The sequence below is a fragment of the Myxocyprinus asiaticus genome, chromosome 15 (assembly GCF_019703515.2).
Source record: "Myxocyprinus asiaticus isolate MX2 ecotype Aquarium Trade chromosome 15, UBuf_Myxa_2, whole genome shotgun sequence".
NCBI lineage: Eukaryota > Metazoa > Chordata > Actinopteri > Cypriniformes > Catostomidae > Myxocyprinus > Myxocyprinus asiaticus.
The window spans coordinates 18,022,574-18,040,663 of NC_059358.1; positions in this window are offsets into that span (position 1 = coordinate 18,022,574).

Genomic DNA, 18,090 nt, shown 5'->3' on the forward strand with positions numbered 1-18,090 from the left:
ATGAGCCAACAACACCCATACAAAAAAGTATTGCGGCAGTACTATGGTACAGTGATGGTATCAGATACTGATGGTACTTTGTACTGAAATTCATGTTTCATTGTATTTACACAGTACTTCAAGGCACTTTCGAGGTTACCATGATACCACATCAAAACTACCATGGTTACTTGTGGTGCTACAATGGTTTTTAGGACATGTAGGCCTACCATGGTAGGACCAGTCTTATTATTGGAAGTACTGTACCATGGAGTAGCCTTACAAAACAGTACTGTGGTGGAAAAAGGGTACAATGGTGGTATCAGATGGTAATTCCATGGTTTTCTTTGATATGTACTTTGATATATAAATTCATGTATTATATTTACAAAGTAATTCCTACATTACTACATTTCCATGCAAGTACCATGGTATATGTCCAAAAAACATGGCAGCACCATTGTATCTGTCAAAAAGTTCATGGCACCATGTCCAAAAAAACATGGTAGTGCCATGCTATTTTTGGAAGTACATTGGAGATCACTTTAATATAAATATAAACAGTATATAAATATAATATATACGTAAATATAAAAATATAAATTCATGTACCATGGTACATGTCCAAAAAACTACTTTTTGTAAGTGTACAATGTTATACAGTATATTTCAGTACCATGGTTTACAGGTATGTCAAAGTACCATGGTTTTACCATCTGATACCATCACTGTACTATAGTATCATCAAAGTACTTTTTGTGAGTATAATCTCTCTGAATAATTCCAAATCTTCTACAGCTTTACTTTTTGTAAAAGATCAACAGAGAAAATGAGGAGGCAGACAGAGTGGGCATATGGAGTGTGTGAAAATGCTAGATAAGAAGGTTAAAGGTTAGAAAAACGTGTCCTTGAATACGTTCATTCTAGAGCTTTCCACAGCCAAGCGTTGGGTCAAGCAGTAGCTGTACAAGTGCTCTGAAGTATCCACACTGCCTGACTAATTCAGCCCTACACTGCTAAATTGCTACATATGCAAAGTACTAGATAACTGCTCCCTCAAGTCTGTGTTCCAAAGCTACAGTTACACTGTATTGAACACATAAGCTCTGTTCGAGAAACCTGAGCAGAGAAATGTTTATTATAAATATACTAATAATCCATTTAATTCTAAAAATAGAAAAAAAATACTTAAAAATAATAGAAAAATGTGTGTGCTCTGTTTTTATGTTCTTTAGAGTATTACAACTTTCCTCTCGCACCTTGTATTGAAATCAATTGCGAGTCAAGTCTCCAGGGCATTTCACATGTACTGTAAGGCACAATTTGTGTGGTGTGCGAAGCTGCTGCCTGTGTAGAGCACTCCAAATCAGTCACTTATGAGCTTCCATGTCAGGTAGGATGCTGCCATAACCAGCCTGATCTCGTGAAAATTAAGTTACCGTGGCATCATTTTTGTAAACAAAATTACATGCTTCATTACACAAAAGCAAGTGAAATGGTGTCAGACAAGGTTTTAAAGGTGAGTATTAGATGGAGGTCTTAAGAGGTTTTCTCTTAGCAAGTGAGAGGTAAACAAAACAGACGTCCTTACCCTACACCAACACTTAAACCTCACCCTTAGTGTCCTAAAAGGAAATGCAACATGAAAAGCACATTTTGTGAAGCAACCACTTCATTTCATATCACTACTATGACACTTTTGTCTCATGTGTCAGCTTGTGTGCTTGGCTGAGCTCAAAATGTGGTCTTCCAAGTTTCAAGTCCAACACTCTATCAGGTGAGCTACCGGACAAGCTTATCACATTGAAATAAGTGTGTAAATGTTGGTGGGTCTGTAATACAAGTGTTAAAATTTATAGTTTTTCAAATGATGCATTTGTTTTGATATCATAACAGAGCAGTGTGTGTAATAGAGTGACAAAAATATATATATGTATATGTGTTATAAAGTCATAATCAGCTGTTGTACTCTGGATTTATATGAAAGTGAATAAAACACAAAGTTGCTGTAGCACCTCTAGTGTTCATTCCACCAGAAAACTGCAGCAAAATGAAGAATGTGGCATGCAAAACTCAGTTTGCAAAAATGCAGTTAAAGCAACATTCTTTCTATTATACTAGGCTGGCCATAGCAGATAGCTGCATTTGTAGGCAGTAGGCAGCTCACTAGGATTTGCAACAAACCCATCCACATCAGACAAAGACAGAATACAAGATACAGTATATACCAGTGGCAGGCCATGCATTTAAAGTCTAGGCCTTCAGTGTGATACATGCCATTAAGAAAACACAGTTTCACAATGAATAAGACACCCTATGCCTTTGGGCATCATATATTATGTCGCAGCTAACTAATAATACTAACTGACATTTTAAAAACACGTCCACGCACGAAAGCCAGAACTTGAAACCACACTTAGTGCTCAAGTAAGCCTAATTTTAACTGCAGCATGACTGTTTGTGAAATGAACGTCTGAACAGACATTCAAAATCATAATTTTTCATATGACTCTACCAAGGAGGTCTATAATACCTGGAAAAATCTATCTAATAATATTTGCGATTTAAATGTTGCTTGCAATAAATTTCGTTTCATCAGGGTACACGGTTATGCTGCGTTCCATTCAAGTTGGATGTGGGATATTCCTACTTGATATCTCCGACCATAAATGCATTACATTCCCCGATATTCAGAACTGCAACATTCCCGTTATCTTAGCAGGGGTTTGACTCTCATTAGAGATGTCTCCTAGCAACCCAGCTGATAAACAATGCTGCAGAGCTAGCATGTGTGCTTCAGGTATACAATTATCAAAAGAGATGATCATTTACCATGTTTTATACACCTGTTTCTGCAGGCGTTTGTTAAACAAGCATTAATATCATGTAATGTGGAAACAAACTATTTATCGATATTACTTAATAAAGTGAATGTTTATCACTTACTTTGTATATCTTCCTGAGTGTCTACATGTTTGTGTGACATCATGCCCCTGCATCTCAGCAAAATCGGAGTTGAGAATTTCTGCACGAGCCTACAAGTTGTAATTCTGACTTGATGTATTCCATTGCACTTTTCCAAGTAGGAAGTTATAAAATCCAACTTTCTGTGTTGAATGGAGTGCAGCATTACTTTTCATAACTTGATCCGACACTGAATGCTCAAGCAGCATAATTTACACTTAGAAAACTCCTGATGTTGCTATAACAATGAAAAAAGCATTTACCAATTTGCTTGAAGTGAGAATCAGCCCTCCTTTCCTGTTGATTAAATTAAGCAATCACACGGTCATGCAGAACATCTCACGTTTTTAAATCCATAAGGATCTCTTTCTCAATGGCGATAGCGGCAGTGACAGCCAACTCCTCAGCAAGATCTCACGCTCTACGTTTTCAAATTATGTACATCACTTAAAGCGATTGCGTCACAATGGGACGCATTGCCAGCTAGATTCAAGGCCAGCTAGAAGGCCTCAACCGGGACATATCCTAAAGATCACACCCACCAAGAACAAATCAATCAATCTGACTGGCTGATGAATCTGACAATCTGACTTTAGTTACCCATTCATTTGCACTGTTGAGTGATTCTGTGGAAATTCTGAAGGCCTGAGGGGGTGGAGCTCAGACTCACACGCTGCTTCGGCTTCGGGCTTCGGGCATGTGATTTGTGAAATAGCTGTCACAATTTGCTTGTAAGCAACAAGGAATAAATTCTGACTGGATAAACTTTTAGTTTTTTTCTATTTGTTTGTAGATTAATTAACAGTGGAAAGCGATTAAAAATACATAGGCAAAAAGGTGATTGAGAATGAAAGATGAAAAATATTTTTTATATGGCATGTTAGGCCAGCAGAGAAGGCTTTGCTGGCCCTGAGAATTCGCCACTGGTATATATGCATTAATCGATAAGGTTGCCACATGTAGGTTGGGAAAGAGCTAATCGATCCTCTGCTGGCCCCCAAGTCAACACTTGACCTTTGACCCCCATTTGAAATTATGCATCTCCGTAGAAACACATGCCCTCTATCCATTGTGATTTATTGGGTCTTTTTATTTCAGCCTGAAAAGCTGGCAGTTATGTCTGGTAGAACTGTGAAAACCGAGAAGATCATGGATGAAAATAGAGATGTTTTTAAAATAATGTGCCAGGGAAAGGACAAAAGGTTTCTTTAGAAGGTAGATATGTGTATTTCTGGCAAATGACTGCTGTTGTGTGTGAAGAACATAGCTCGGAGGATATTTACCACTGTGAGATGAATTTGTACATGGTGTCTGGATTTAGGTCTGACTTAGTTCAGGCTGCTGTTGGGTTTAAGAGCAGGATTAATATGAGTATAATCTCAGTGTAAAGTTACTCTCAACAGACTTGACCATAATTATGTCTAATAATCTACAATATGCTCCTCTTGTGTTTTGCAGAAGAAAGTAAGTCACATGAGTTTTGAATGACATAAGCGTTATACTGTAAAGTAAATGACAGAATCTCATTTTTGGATGAACTACCCCTATAACACCAGATTTGTTACTATCATCAAAGCAAACTCTACCTCCTCCATGCTTAACTGCACAAACCAACACTTTCTGCATTTTAAGAAGTCATGTATCTAACATTTGGATTCATCCCTTCATCCAGTTCTTAGGAAACTTCACATTTTCCTGTGCAAAGCATGTTTCTTTCTTTAATGCTGTATTCCTAGCAATGATTTATTCAAATAAATTCTTCCAGTTAGGGCAGTTACAGCATCTAGTTCTTCTTTGGTCATTTTGTATTTAGTAGAAGTCTATACTCAAAGAAAATATAGAGGAAGTAAACAATTGTTTTGTCCAGCCAAAACCTTTGAAAAACTGTTTAAAAATGAAATATCAATAATAGTTGAAAAAGATGGATAAATAGCATTAACCTAAGGAGAGAATATCTACTGTGTTTAAAATTTGTTGTTACACAGTGAATGTAACAATCTGCCCATTCTCTTGCTGTATATGTCTTTGTTACAATGTTATTACATTGTAACTATACAGTTACTAACAATTTCACCATCAGTTGTTATGAAGTCTATAGGTATTAAGGATAAGTTTATCTACTTAATGAATAATACATTTTAATATTAATGATCCGAGAGTTAAACCCTGAGAGGTGTTGATAATGTGGCCAGGCGATTGTAAAAAAGTGTGATCAGCTATTGATGATCGACTGGGAGTGAGATTCAGCACTGGGATCCAATACAGCATGCTTCTGAATAATAGAGGTGGCAAGTGGTTTACTTCATCCCAAATGGGTGAGACACATCGAGAGGGGCCAGAAAACCCACGGTTTTAACACACGTTTACCCTGAGGAGCATGCACAGCTGTATGTGAATTGCGTGTAATAATGTGTGTCAGTCATTAATAATGCAGATCCTTGGTCATCTGCTCATCAAAGCCCTGCGATGCATCTCTGTTCCATTTTACACTGAGACCCAGGTGACCACCAGGGGTCGCTATGTATATTTATTCATTTCGTGTCTTTTTTTTTGTTTGTTTATGGGTTGTGTAGTTCTTTTTCATGGTCTTTGTTCATTGGTCCTAGTGTTCATTAGTGTCAGGTGTCCCTCATTTCATCATTAGTTCTTGGTGTATTTAGTCCCCATGTTCCCCTGTATTCATTGTCAGTTGTTTTCCTTTCATGGATGTAATGGTTTGTTCCATGGTTGAGTTTTGAGTTCTTTATGTTTATTTCTTTGAGTTTTTTATTAAAAGCCTGCACATAGATCCTCCTTCTCTCGCCTCATTCCTGCAAACGTTACAGAACAACTGACCATCGCTGTGCATCTAGCGGCTTTACAATTACTGTCTCTCATACAAGGTGACGATACCATTGAGCAGTATACTGAGTGTTTCTGCAGACTCGCCCAGATTTTCAGTTGGGAAGACACTGCGTTAAAAGACTGTTATTGTTTTGGACTCAACGAGCCTGTGAAATCCTGTCTGCCTGGAGGCAGATGTGAACTTTCCCTGATGGAATTCCTTGATTATGACTTGAGGCTCATATTCTCTCATTACACTGTGGGGTATGACAGTAATCCCTTGCCGCTGTCAGTGCCCATGCCTGCCACGGACCACAAGTCATTGCCCACACCTGCCACAGTCCATGAGCCAGTGCTCGCGCCTGCCACGGTCCATGAGCCAGTGCCCATGCCTGCTATGGTCCACGAGCCAGCGCCCATGCCTGCCATGGTCAACAAGCCAGCACCCACACTTGCCATGGTGAATGAGCCAGAGCCCATGCTTGCTAAGGTCAATGAGCCAGTTCCTGAAGCAGCCTCGTCCGTCCCTGAGCCAGCGCCTGAAGCCGCAGCCATCCCAGAGCCAGCGCCTGAAGCCTCGGCCATGCCAGAGCCAGCACCTGAAGCCTCAGCCATCCCAGAGCCAGAACCTGAAGCCTAGACTGTCCCAGAGCCAGCTCCTGAAGCCTTGGCCTTCCCATTGCCTGCATCCTTGGCCACATCCCTGAGCCAGCACCTGAATCCTCAGCCATCCCAGTGCCAGCGTCCTTGGCCACAGAGACCGTTCCCACAGTGGAGGGGGAGAAGGGCTCCTGCTCCCCTGTCACTGCCTGTGCTCACGACCACGGAGGTCATTTCCCTGTCACTGCCTGTGCTCACGACCATGGAGGCCGTTCCCCTGTCACTGCCAGAGCCCACAGCCACGGAGGCTGTTCCCCTGTCACTGTCAGTGCCCACAGCCGTGGAGGTTGTTTCTTTGTCACTGCCTGTGCTCATGACCACAGAGGTCATCCCCCTGTCACTGCCAGTGCCCACAGCCATGGGGGTAGTTTCCCTGTCACTGCCCATGCTCACAACCACGGAGGCCAGTCCCCTGTCACTGCCAGTGCCCACGGCCACGGAGGTCATTCCCTTCTGACTGCCACTGCCACTGCCAGTGCTCACGGCCATGGAGGCTGTTTCCTTGTCATTCCCTGAGGCTGTCGACAAGTCCTCTGAGTTCCTTGCTGCCTTGCTCCCTGAGTCCCCTAGTGCCTTGCTCCCTGTGTCCCCTAGTGCCTTGCTCCCTGAGTCCTCTTGTGCCTTACTCCCTGAGTCCCCTAGTGCCTTACTCTCTGAGTCTCCTTGTGCCTTGCTCTCTGAGTCCCCTAGTGCCTTGAACTCTGAGACCCCTAGTGCCTTGACCTCTGAGTTCCCTAGTGCCTTGACCCCTGTATCCCCTAGTGCCTTGACCTCTGAGAATTCTGAGCCCACAGCTTCCCTGACCTCTGAGCCTTCTGAGTCCACAGCTGCCCTGACCTTTGAGATTACTGAGGCTCCGCCCCCTGGGTCTCCGCCTCCTGCAGCTCTGGCCCCTGGGCTTCCACCTCCTGCTCCTCCCATGAACTTAAAGAAAAAAAACATTTTATCCCCTTTTCTCCCAGTTTGGAATATCCAATTCCCACTATTTAGTAGGTCCTTGTGGTGGTGCCGTTACTCAATCCCGGTGGCGGAGGACAAGCCTTAGATGCCTCTGCTTCTGAGACTATCAATCTGCGCATCTTATCACATGGCTCATTGTGCATGACACTGCGGAGACTCCCAGCATGTGGAGGCTCATGCTACTCTCCACAATCCACGCACAATTTACCACATGCCCCATTGAGAGTGAGAACCACTAATCACAACCACGAGGAGGTTACCCCACGTGACCCTACCCTCCCTAGCAACCGGGCCAATTTGTTTGCTTAGGAAACCTGGCTGGAGTCACTCAGCACACCCTGGATTCGAACTTGCTACTCCAGGGGTGGTAGTCAGCATCAATACTCGCTGAGCTACCCAGGCTTCTTTTTTTGTTTATATGTGTTAAGGAGCTTCTGGAGCCACTCCTTAGATGGAGGGGAGGGGGGGCTCTGTAAGGATTATCTGGGTGACCACCAGGGGTTGCTATGTATGTTTATTGTTCATTTTGTGTCTTTTGTTTGTTTATGGCTTTTTAAGTTCTTTTTCATGGTCTTTGTTCATTGGTCCTTAACTTAATTAGTGTCAGGTGTCCCCACGTTTCATCATTAGTTCTCTGTGTATTTAGTCCCCATGTTCCCCTGTATTCATTGTCAGTTGTTTTCCTTTCATGGAGTTCTTTATTAATAGCCTGCACATAGATCCTTTTTCTCTAGCCTCATTCCTGCAAACATTACAGCCTGCATCTATGAGACAGGGTAGTGTTTAGAGATGGGAATTGTATGGAATTGAACAGTTCTGTTCTAATTGGGATTCCACTTAGTAGTTCTAGTTCCTTAACAATTCCATTAAGAGTTTTGTACTAAAAGAATAATTGCTCCTAACTATATTCTACACAATTATACTAAACAAAAATAATAGGAATTTTTGGTAAAACATATACACCGATCAGCCACAACATTAAAACCACCTGCCTAATATCATGTAGGTCCCCCTCGTGTCGCCAAAACAGCTCTTACCCGTTGAGGCATGGACTCCACAAGACCTCTGAAGGTGTCCTGTGGTATCTGGCACCAAGACGTTAGCAACAGATCCTTTAAGTCCTGCAAGTTGCAAGGGGAGGCCTCCATGGATCGGACTTGTTGGTCCAGCACATCCCATAGATGCTCAATCAGATTGAGATCTGGGGAATTTGGAGGCCAAGTCAACACCTTGAACATTTTGTCATGCTCCTCAAACCATTCTTGAACATTTGCAGTGTGGCAGGGTGCATTATCCTGCTGAAAGAGGCCACTGCCATCAGGGAATACCGTTGCCATGAAGGGGTGTACACGATCTGCAACAATCTTTAGGTAGGTGGCACATGTAAAAGTAACATCCACATGAATGACAAGACTCAAGGTTTCCCAGCAGAACATTGCCCAGAGCATCACACTGCCTCCGCCAGCCTGGCTTCTTCCCATAGTGTATCCTGCTGCCATCTCTTCCCCGTGTAAAAGACGCAAACGCAACCGGCCGTCCACATGATCTAAAATAAAACATGATTCATAAGACCACCTTCTTCCATTGCTCCATGGTCCAGTTCTGACACTCACGTGCCCATTGTAGGTGCTTTCGGCAGTGGAAAGGGGTCAGCATGGGCACTCTGACCGGTCTGTGGCTATGCAGCCCCATACGCAGCAAGCTGCGATGCACTGGAACTGAATGAACCATTGATGAACCATTAATGCAATAAAAAAAGGAACCAGTTCTGAATAATAATCCAAGTAGTGATGAGTGTGTTCATATCATTAATAGCCTTTAGACAAGATCCAATTTGAGCAAGAAAACAGACTGCATTCATACAGGCTTAAAGATCTCTAACTAACCCTTTTATAAAAAGATTACAAACACACACAGAGGACACAATTTAAGGTAGATGGGCATGCATGCAGATATCTCTTACAACATATTGTAAGCATGCTCCAGGGATCTGAATGCAATTGTGGCTAAGAGTAAATACACTTTTATGTGCTTTTAATTCACATGAAAAAACCGATGCAGTATATCCTCTTTGCTCAGGCAAATGCACACCTGCACACGTATACACACATACACACACAAACACACACACAGACACGTAGACACAGGGACTTTGTGGATCTAAAGAAGGCCTCCTCTCAGTGGCGTAGATTCCAGGGGGGATGGGGGGAGGTAACCACCCCAATAATCAAAGCAGGCAAGTACACCCCCCCCCCCCTATATTTATACCATGATCAATGGAAACATGGAAATTCTTCACACTGTAACCCCCACAATGTTCAAGCCAAATCTACATCCTTGCCTCCTCTCAGCAGGAGGAATTGAAGACAATATCAGCATCAATTTTTTTCTTTTCAAGAAGCTGTTAATGAAGAGTATGAATAGAAGAAAAGCTTTTGCTCAATGCACTAATTGCCTTTAAAGCTCTTCATACAATTTTCCCTGTCAACAGAGATAGCTTGTGTTGGTGTGTGCGTGCACATGTGACTGCCACACCTCTGAGTCTAGAGAGAGTGAAAATGTATTGCCCATAAGCATTGTGACACTCTCACGCACGCACACGTTAACCTGAACATGTTAAAACACAGCCTCAAGGACACACTACTTCACACACACATATACATATACACACAGCAAGTGTGGCAGAAAACTACCATGCTAAGCATCAAAGAAGTCATTAAAACAAAAAGCACGCAGAGTGTTTTAAATGGTGTTAATCAAATCCGAACACACTGAATGCATCTCCATCACCCAGCACTGACATCAAGCTTATTGTTCTACAAAGAACTAAACACCTTATGCCAGCAACGTTCAATTCACAATGAGTCCATCAAATCTACATATTTGAGGGCGTGCATTGTACCTTTTTTAAAGAAGAAACTATTTTGTCAAGCAGAAACCTTTCACATACTGTTCAAAAATTTTAAAATCAATAATAATCAAAACGGGAAGATAAATATCTACCAAAGAAGACAATATTTACTGCTTTTTTTTTCTATTAAATGCAAATTTTACATTAACAACACACTTGCATTGTACTATTGATCTCACCATCAGTTGTTTTAAAGGACATGTGTATAAAGGACCAGTTGGTTTACTTTATTAATAATACTTTCATTAAACAATTAGTCTACTTATTTGAGTGCATAAAAAACCTGTGTCTCAACAAATTCAAATTATGCATTGTTTACAAAAAGACAGACACATAAAAGACATTTGGACCTTAATACAACAGAAATAGGGGCCGATATTAAGTGCAACAAGGGCCCGTGCTGTCTTCAACTTGTCATGCATGTGTAATGATCTGGTGTGATTTAGGACACAATGGGCCGCACAGTGTCAGGTCAAAGGCACTATCGATGCGGGCCTGTCAATACAAGCAGGTTGGTGTCAGAGTAAGTGTGTGTGTGGTGGGTCAGGATGCTTTCACCACAAGCATCCATCAGTGCCGTCAGGTTGGAGACAGCCATGATGCGGGGAAGGGGGGGTGGGAGGAGCACATAAGCAAGAGGTCAGTGTCAGGGAAGGCTCCCAAAGGATGGTTCCTTCGTCAATAAAGCAAGACAGGGGGGTTGGCTGTGGTGGACTAGTCAAAGGCAGGTCACCGCCAATGTCGATAAGGGCAGGGAGTCATCAAGTTAACCCCCCAGTGAAAGTTCAAATTAACCCTTTCACTCCCAGCACACACTCAGAAGACTGCATTTAAATAGAACCAGTAAATGGGGGTAAATACAGAAGGTGGGAGTCATTAGTGTTGGATTGGAGAACGGGAAGATGGATGGGAGACCTAGAGGGTGAGCAGGGAATAACAAAGTGAAACACGGCTAAATCAGGTTATGTAATTTACTGTATATTATATACTATACAGTATTTAACAAATAAAAGAAAGAATGAGAATAAACCTGTGACCATGAATGCGCACGGCCATCCCCAAATCAGGCTAATCAGCCGAGGAGAGGGGTAAGGCCGAGCCGGATACGGCAGTTCGGGAGAGAGAGAGCCACAAGCAGCAATCGTATGTGTTTATGTTTATGTCTTTTACGTTTTCATTAAACATTATTTTGATGGTTTGACCGGTTCCCGCCTCCTCCTTGCCCACATTACCCTGTTACATTGGTGCTGAAACCCGGGAAGGAGGAGGGATACGCTGTCATGGAGTCCTCGCCACTGCCATCTGCCGAAAGGTGCCGCTGCGGCCGTCTGCCGGGAGGGGAGGAGGGGCTCGCTGCTGGCCGCCTGGAGCAGTGGAGCCGCTGCCAGGGGTGGAGGGGCTCACTACCGGCTGCCAGAACGCGGAGGTGTCGGAGGAACGGCCACCATCCACGAGGGGAGGAGGGGCTCGCTGCCAGCTGCCTGGAGTGGTGGAGCCGCTGCCAGGGGCAGAGGGGCTCGCTACCGGCCGCCAGAACACAGAGGGGCATTCCATCCGCCAGGAGTCGGAGGACTCGCTGTTGTTTGCCCGGGGAGGAGCGGCTGTCATCTGCCAGAAGGTGGAGGAGTGGCTGAGGACCAGGCGACGCCATGTCTGGGAACTGGCGAGGGGGTTCCCCGGCATGAGGCAAAGAAGGGAGGAGTGTGACAACGAGGAGCGTGGGGCCGGGCCATGAATGCGCACAGCCGACCCCCAACCGGGCTGATCAGCTGAGGAGAGGGATAAGGCCGAGCCGGATGCGGCAGTTCAGGAGAGAGAGAGCCACATGCAGCTGCCGTGTGTGTTTGTTTATGTCTTTTTAAGTTTTCAATAAACATTATTTTGATGGTTTGTCCGGTCTCCGCCTCCTCCTTGCCCACATTACCCTGTTACAAAACCCTTTATTTGAGATCAACTGATATTACTTTTTTTTTATGACTGTTACCGATTATTTTCATTTTCATGTCCGAAATGAAGAACGGATTTTAATTGTGTAATTTCTGTTTTTTGACACAATAATAAATAAATAGTTATATGACTACAACAATAAAAACATAATATAAATTTTTATTATATTTATGCAAAGGTCTTTTGTAATCTAAACGTTCACAAGTTTATTTTCATCTTTGTTTTGTATTATCTCTAACTGTTAAGTTTAAAAAGCTATGTTAAAATGTTTCTGACATGAAAATGATTGGCTGTTGCGTAACAAGTAATAAAAAGTCAAATTAATTTATGCAAACAATACCTTAGTTGTTTTCTTTACCTGTGGACACTGTTGTTTCCTGTGGTGTACAGTGCAATGGCATTGTTGAATGCTATTCCTTAGAGACCCAACAAATTGCAGCACTTGACCGTATACCCAACATTAAAGAACCGATTCTCGGCTTAGTAGAAAAGTGTGAATATTGGTAAAAACATTTATAAAAATATTGGTCAAGCCAATAATAGGTCTGTCTCTAATTATTACAAACTGAATACCTACACAACAAGAGCCAAACCGGTTCTATATATTGTATTTTTTAACTTCAGTGAGACACACTCGCACACATCAACAGCAAGCATTAGCAGAGGAAAATGATTATCTGTCAAATCTGCTAAACCGATTACTGTGTATCTATAAGTAAAGAATACCTATGCAACAAGAGCTAAATCTGTTCTATATATTGTGTTTTGTATCTTCAGTGAGACACACTTGTATACTCTCACACATGAACAGCGAGCACAATCTCGGAGGAAAATAATTACCCACTGCCACAGCAAGCTGGTTTGTTCATAAACACGCAATTATGATTTCACAGCAGTTTTTCTTGATTTTACTTGGCAACTCTTCAATTAGAAATCAATTTTACTTTAACAGGGTGTTGGGAGGTGGGCTACAGAGGCCTCATCAGCTCTGTACGTGACCCCATTGGTAGCAGACATTCAGAGGGAAAGAAAACATGTATTATGCATACAAAAGACAGGCAGTTTGAACATTATATCTTTAAATCTAGTCAATTAAGTTTTTAAGACAAGTTCAGTCTAGCTAAGATATTGGATTTCATTTTAAAAATTCATATTTCCCATTTAGCAAATAAATAGCAAAGATAAATAAATGTCAGGGTTATATTGCAATAGAAACACAAGAAAAAACATCTACCACTGACACCCCCCTCTTCCACCCCCAGACCCCCTTCTGTCTTTCTCTCGTTTTCTCTCATTTCTGCTTTCCCAATCCTTCTCTCAGTAATTAAGCATCCGTCTAAAATGGAGTCTTTTCTTTGCAGCGAGCCCATCTGTGCCAGACACCCTACAGTGCTTTACATGCTGCCGAGCACTCGTTCTATATCTCACCCTGCCGTGACAGTCCCATAAAGATGACATCATAATTAAGGGAGTAGGGATGGAGGTGTGAATAGGGAGATGGGCAGAGGCCTGGAGCGTGGAGGGAGAGATGCACAGCTGGAGGGAGGGTTTAGAGAAAGAGAGAGAGAGAGAGAGAGAGAGAGAGAGAGAGAGAAGAGAGAGAGAGAGAGAGAGAGAGAGAGATGTAAGGTTTTAGAGGCCAGCAGGGGTGAGGTGAGCTACAGAAAAAGAGTAATGAACCTCCTCAGATTACATTGGGAAATTGGCCATTCTCTACAAGCATTTTTTTTTTTTTTCTCTTTACTTTCTCTCTAAGTGTGTAGTCTACGTGCATGATCAGTATATGTACAGTGGGGTTCAAAGGTTTGAGACAACTTGTGAAAATGCTTCCATTTAGCATTTTTTAAAACATATTTTCATTGCAAATGATATCATCAACATAGCAAGCTGAGTGTAAAGCTGAATTTACTCTTTAACTTGTCATTGCAGTACTGCAAAAAAAGATTTAGCTATTAAAGGATAAATTGCATGATGTTCTTCATTTGAAAGCCGCTTTGGATAAAAGCATCTGCTAAATGATTAATTGTAAATGAATTGAGAATTAAGTTTCAGAATTTCTTAGTATTTGTATAGGCTACTATATGTACCCTATCTGCTTTAATGACAGCATGCATTTGAGCTGGCATGGGATCCACAAGTTTGTTATCCCAGCATGATTTGAGAATGTTCCAAAGAGCATTTTGTGTGCTTCAGTAGAAGCAAGGAAATCTGACATTTCATACAAGGGAGTTAACATGGTCAGTGTCACAAGTTTGCTTATTTGATTAGTGACCTACAAATAGTACAGGCTCAAATATTCTCATTGATTGTGCATACATCATTTTTCTGTTTTAATTTTTTCAAAATCTTAAAAACTTTCCAGGTTTATCTCCAGGTATAAATTAGATTTTGAATCACAGCTTTTTAGTGTGAAATCAAGTCCTATGCAGCAGAGTGGGTCTTTTGCAGAAGCTCGGTCTGAACTGGGTAAAAACTTCTCGGCTCGCTGGATGAAGACTGGGATTGTGGTGGGAGTCATCTCTCAGCAGGGGCCTGCACAGAGAATTGAAGCCAGAGAGGGGAGGGGGAACCTGAGCACAGCATGCCTCTGATCTGCCTCTGCACAGCCAGACTCCCAGTACTCAGCAGAACTGACTTTATTCCTCTAGTGCTACACCTAACACATACACAACATCTGCTCAGGAACATTAAGAGAACATTAAGACATTCTGACTCTATATCCATACATTAGAGTAATTAAGCCTTAGCTAAACTAAGCTAAGGTGATCTTTTCCAGAGAGAAAATGTAAAATCTTACCTCTAACACATCTGGATGTGCCTTAAACAACTTCATTCTGATTTCACTAGGAATATCAATCTACTCCACAATCTTTGACAAATGCTGTAGGAAGAGCAACTGAGCAATCATACAGAGTACTGTATACTTTGGTTTTCTGCTTCCCTGTAATTGACTGTACAAATAGAGTATCACAAAGCAGATGTAGTGCACATGTGGACATGTATTTCAAGTATTTTACAAATATTTTGTAAATAATTCAGATCAAGCTCAATCTGATCTTTTTTTTTCAACTGAGGTGTTAACATGAAGGCTTTTCAGAACTTTTGGGCTTTCAGATGGGTAATTATTAGATTATTAGGTTGAATGTAAACAGCTATAAATAGGTGTAACGAGCAAAAAAAAAAAATCGATTCATTCGGCACTGTGGCCTAATGCTGTAGACATGTAGAACTGTGGTGCTCACGTGGGCAGAACAAGTTTGATTCCAGATCGCAAGCACTAGAGGTCTGCAACCCGACCCGCGCCCGACAGGACTCGAGAACTCGATGGGTTTCAGGCCGGGTTCGGGTCAGTTTTTCAAGTAGGACTTTGGATTTGTATGAATGAAAAAACAAACAGGCTTACTGAACTTGTTTCGTGCACACGCTCTCACTCACAGACACGCTTTGAACGGACGAATTAGTGGCCATTCACACCGAATGTATTATTGCACGCGTCTGTTCTGTTTTCCCATTGTTTTCCTATGTAAACACATGCTGGACGAATGTCTTTGACATTTGCACCGTGTCTCACTTTTTCTTCAGCGTCTCACGCTGGACCGGCACATTTTAAACACCGTGTCAAGTTAAAAAGAACTTCAAATTTTCAAAAACACATGTTGAGACACCTGCACTTTGTTTCATTTTTTGCGCTGCGTCTATTGTTTTAAGCACAGTTGTCACAAAGATTCAACAAACTGAACAAGTTTAGGCTGCATAGTGGGGACTGTTGCAGTGTTTCATATTATTCCAGTTTGTTCTCCACCAGGTGAAATTTCAGCAAATAAACGGTAAGGAAATGTTTTTTTTCCCTTCTGCTCTAGTGTACTAAGGGGCTGCTGTGCCTTGTGAAAACTGTGTATGTTAACTGTTTCAGTACTGTTATGAATGTTGCCTATATGCTTACATAAAATACAGCCTATTGCAACAGTTCTTGCTAGGAGAAGAATTAGATGGTAAGCGATTTCGGGTTCTGGCTTAAAATCGGGTAGGGTCAGGCCACACGGTCTCGGGTACGGGTCGGGTTTCATTTTAAGGCCCATGTAGACCTCTACATACCCTCGCTTTTTCCACAATCATTTCATGACCTCTCTCTACTCTCCTTTCAATGTGTCAAAATAAAAAGACAAAAAGAAGGCATATAAATTTATCCAGTGTGGATAAAAGTATGAAAAACACAAATTTTACAGTGCCTTCCCGTCATCTCCAACTCACCAACCCTCTTTCCTATTCCAACCTTCCACTGCCATCCTTAATATCTATATCTCAGGCTTCAGCTCCCTCGTTCTCGCTCTCTCTCTGCTCCATGGCGATCGATGCTGCTCTTCAACCTGGCTTCACTTCAAAGCCTCCTCTCCCCACTCCGCACTGAAGGTTGACAGATCCACAGGTAACCTTCTTTTCCCCCAACATGTTTCACTCTCTCCCTCTTTTTTTACCAGCTACCCCCTCCCAACCCTAGCTGCCCTGAAAGCCTGTGAGCATCAAAGACCAGTGGGCCCATAATGGGTCAGTGCCAGCCCCCCTGCCGAGCCCCCCTCAGGCTTTCTCCCATCCAACCTCCTGTCAGCTCCATACACACTACCTCCAACCTCTCTCCCTTCCCCCCAACCAGCGCACCACAACCCCTGCCGAAATCTCACCCTCCCGCTGACAAAAACCCTCAAATGTATTTGCCAATGTAGCAGCATGCAATGCAGGTGATTCACAGTGATGTATCCTAACAATACATGTGCCTTAAAGAGGTGTAACCTACAACTCACCAAGAGGATAGAGCACTAGCTGAGCCCTATATGGAGCCACATACATGACAGGGGTTTAACATATATCCAGCTGTGAGAAGAACTCTAAAGAGCTTAGCAGCGATACTCTTTGGGCTCTGGGCTAGATAGATTTGATGCGAAATGTCATTGCACAGCCTTGGGGAGTGCAGTTGTAACAGTGCCAGAAATTTGATAGCATCTGTCTTGAAAACAGGATTTTCTGTGCTCCTGTCGATACATTTTGTGATGAATAAGCCCAAATTTAACTGCTGGAAAACAAGGCTGCCGTATTGTTACTGTGCACTGTGTACTCAGCGTCTGTGCTGGTTGGCTGCGCGAAGAGATGGCATCAGATGTCGGTGTTGGTGACACATGTAAAATCAGAGAGAACAAGAGTCGTCTGACAGAGATGCTGATTCAAACAGCACTGTGAGTGACACTAGCTACTGATGCTGCACTGCAACTCGTTGCTGACATTACAGTCAAGTGACTTATGACAGCGGGAGGTGAGAAAGAGTGGAGCCGTATCATGCATGGCTCAGTTGCTCTGGGATACATGGTTGTTGCCTTTACATATGGTCATGTCAGTACCTATGGTAAATTACATTATAAAGGGGTTATTTCAGCTATACATGTTTATATACAGTGGGTTCAAACAGTCTGCATTGAAAATCTGGTAATTTATCAATTTAACTTTTCACTCCAATTGTTATGCTAAAAATATCATTTGAATGGGTAAATAAAATATTATTAAAGGGACAGTTCACCTAAAAATGAAAATGTTGTCATCTTTTACTCACCCTCATGTTGTTCCAAATCTGTATGACATTCTTTATTCTATGAAAAACAAAAGGAGATACTGGGCAGTATGTTAGGAGCTGACAGCCCTAGTCACCATCCACTTTTAATTGCATGCAGAGAAAAAAATTAGCCTCAAAACTTCGACACGAGGGTAAGCAAGTGATGACAGAATTTTTTTGGGTGAACTATCCCTTTAAATTAGAAAAATAGAAAGCATTTACACAAGCAGACTTTTGAACCCTTCTG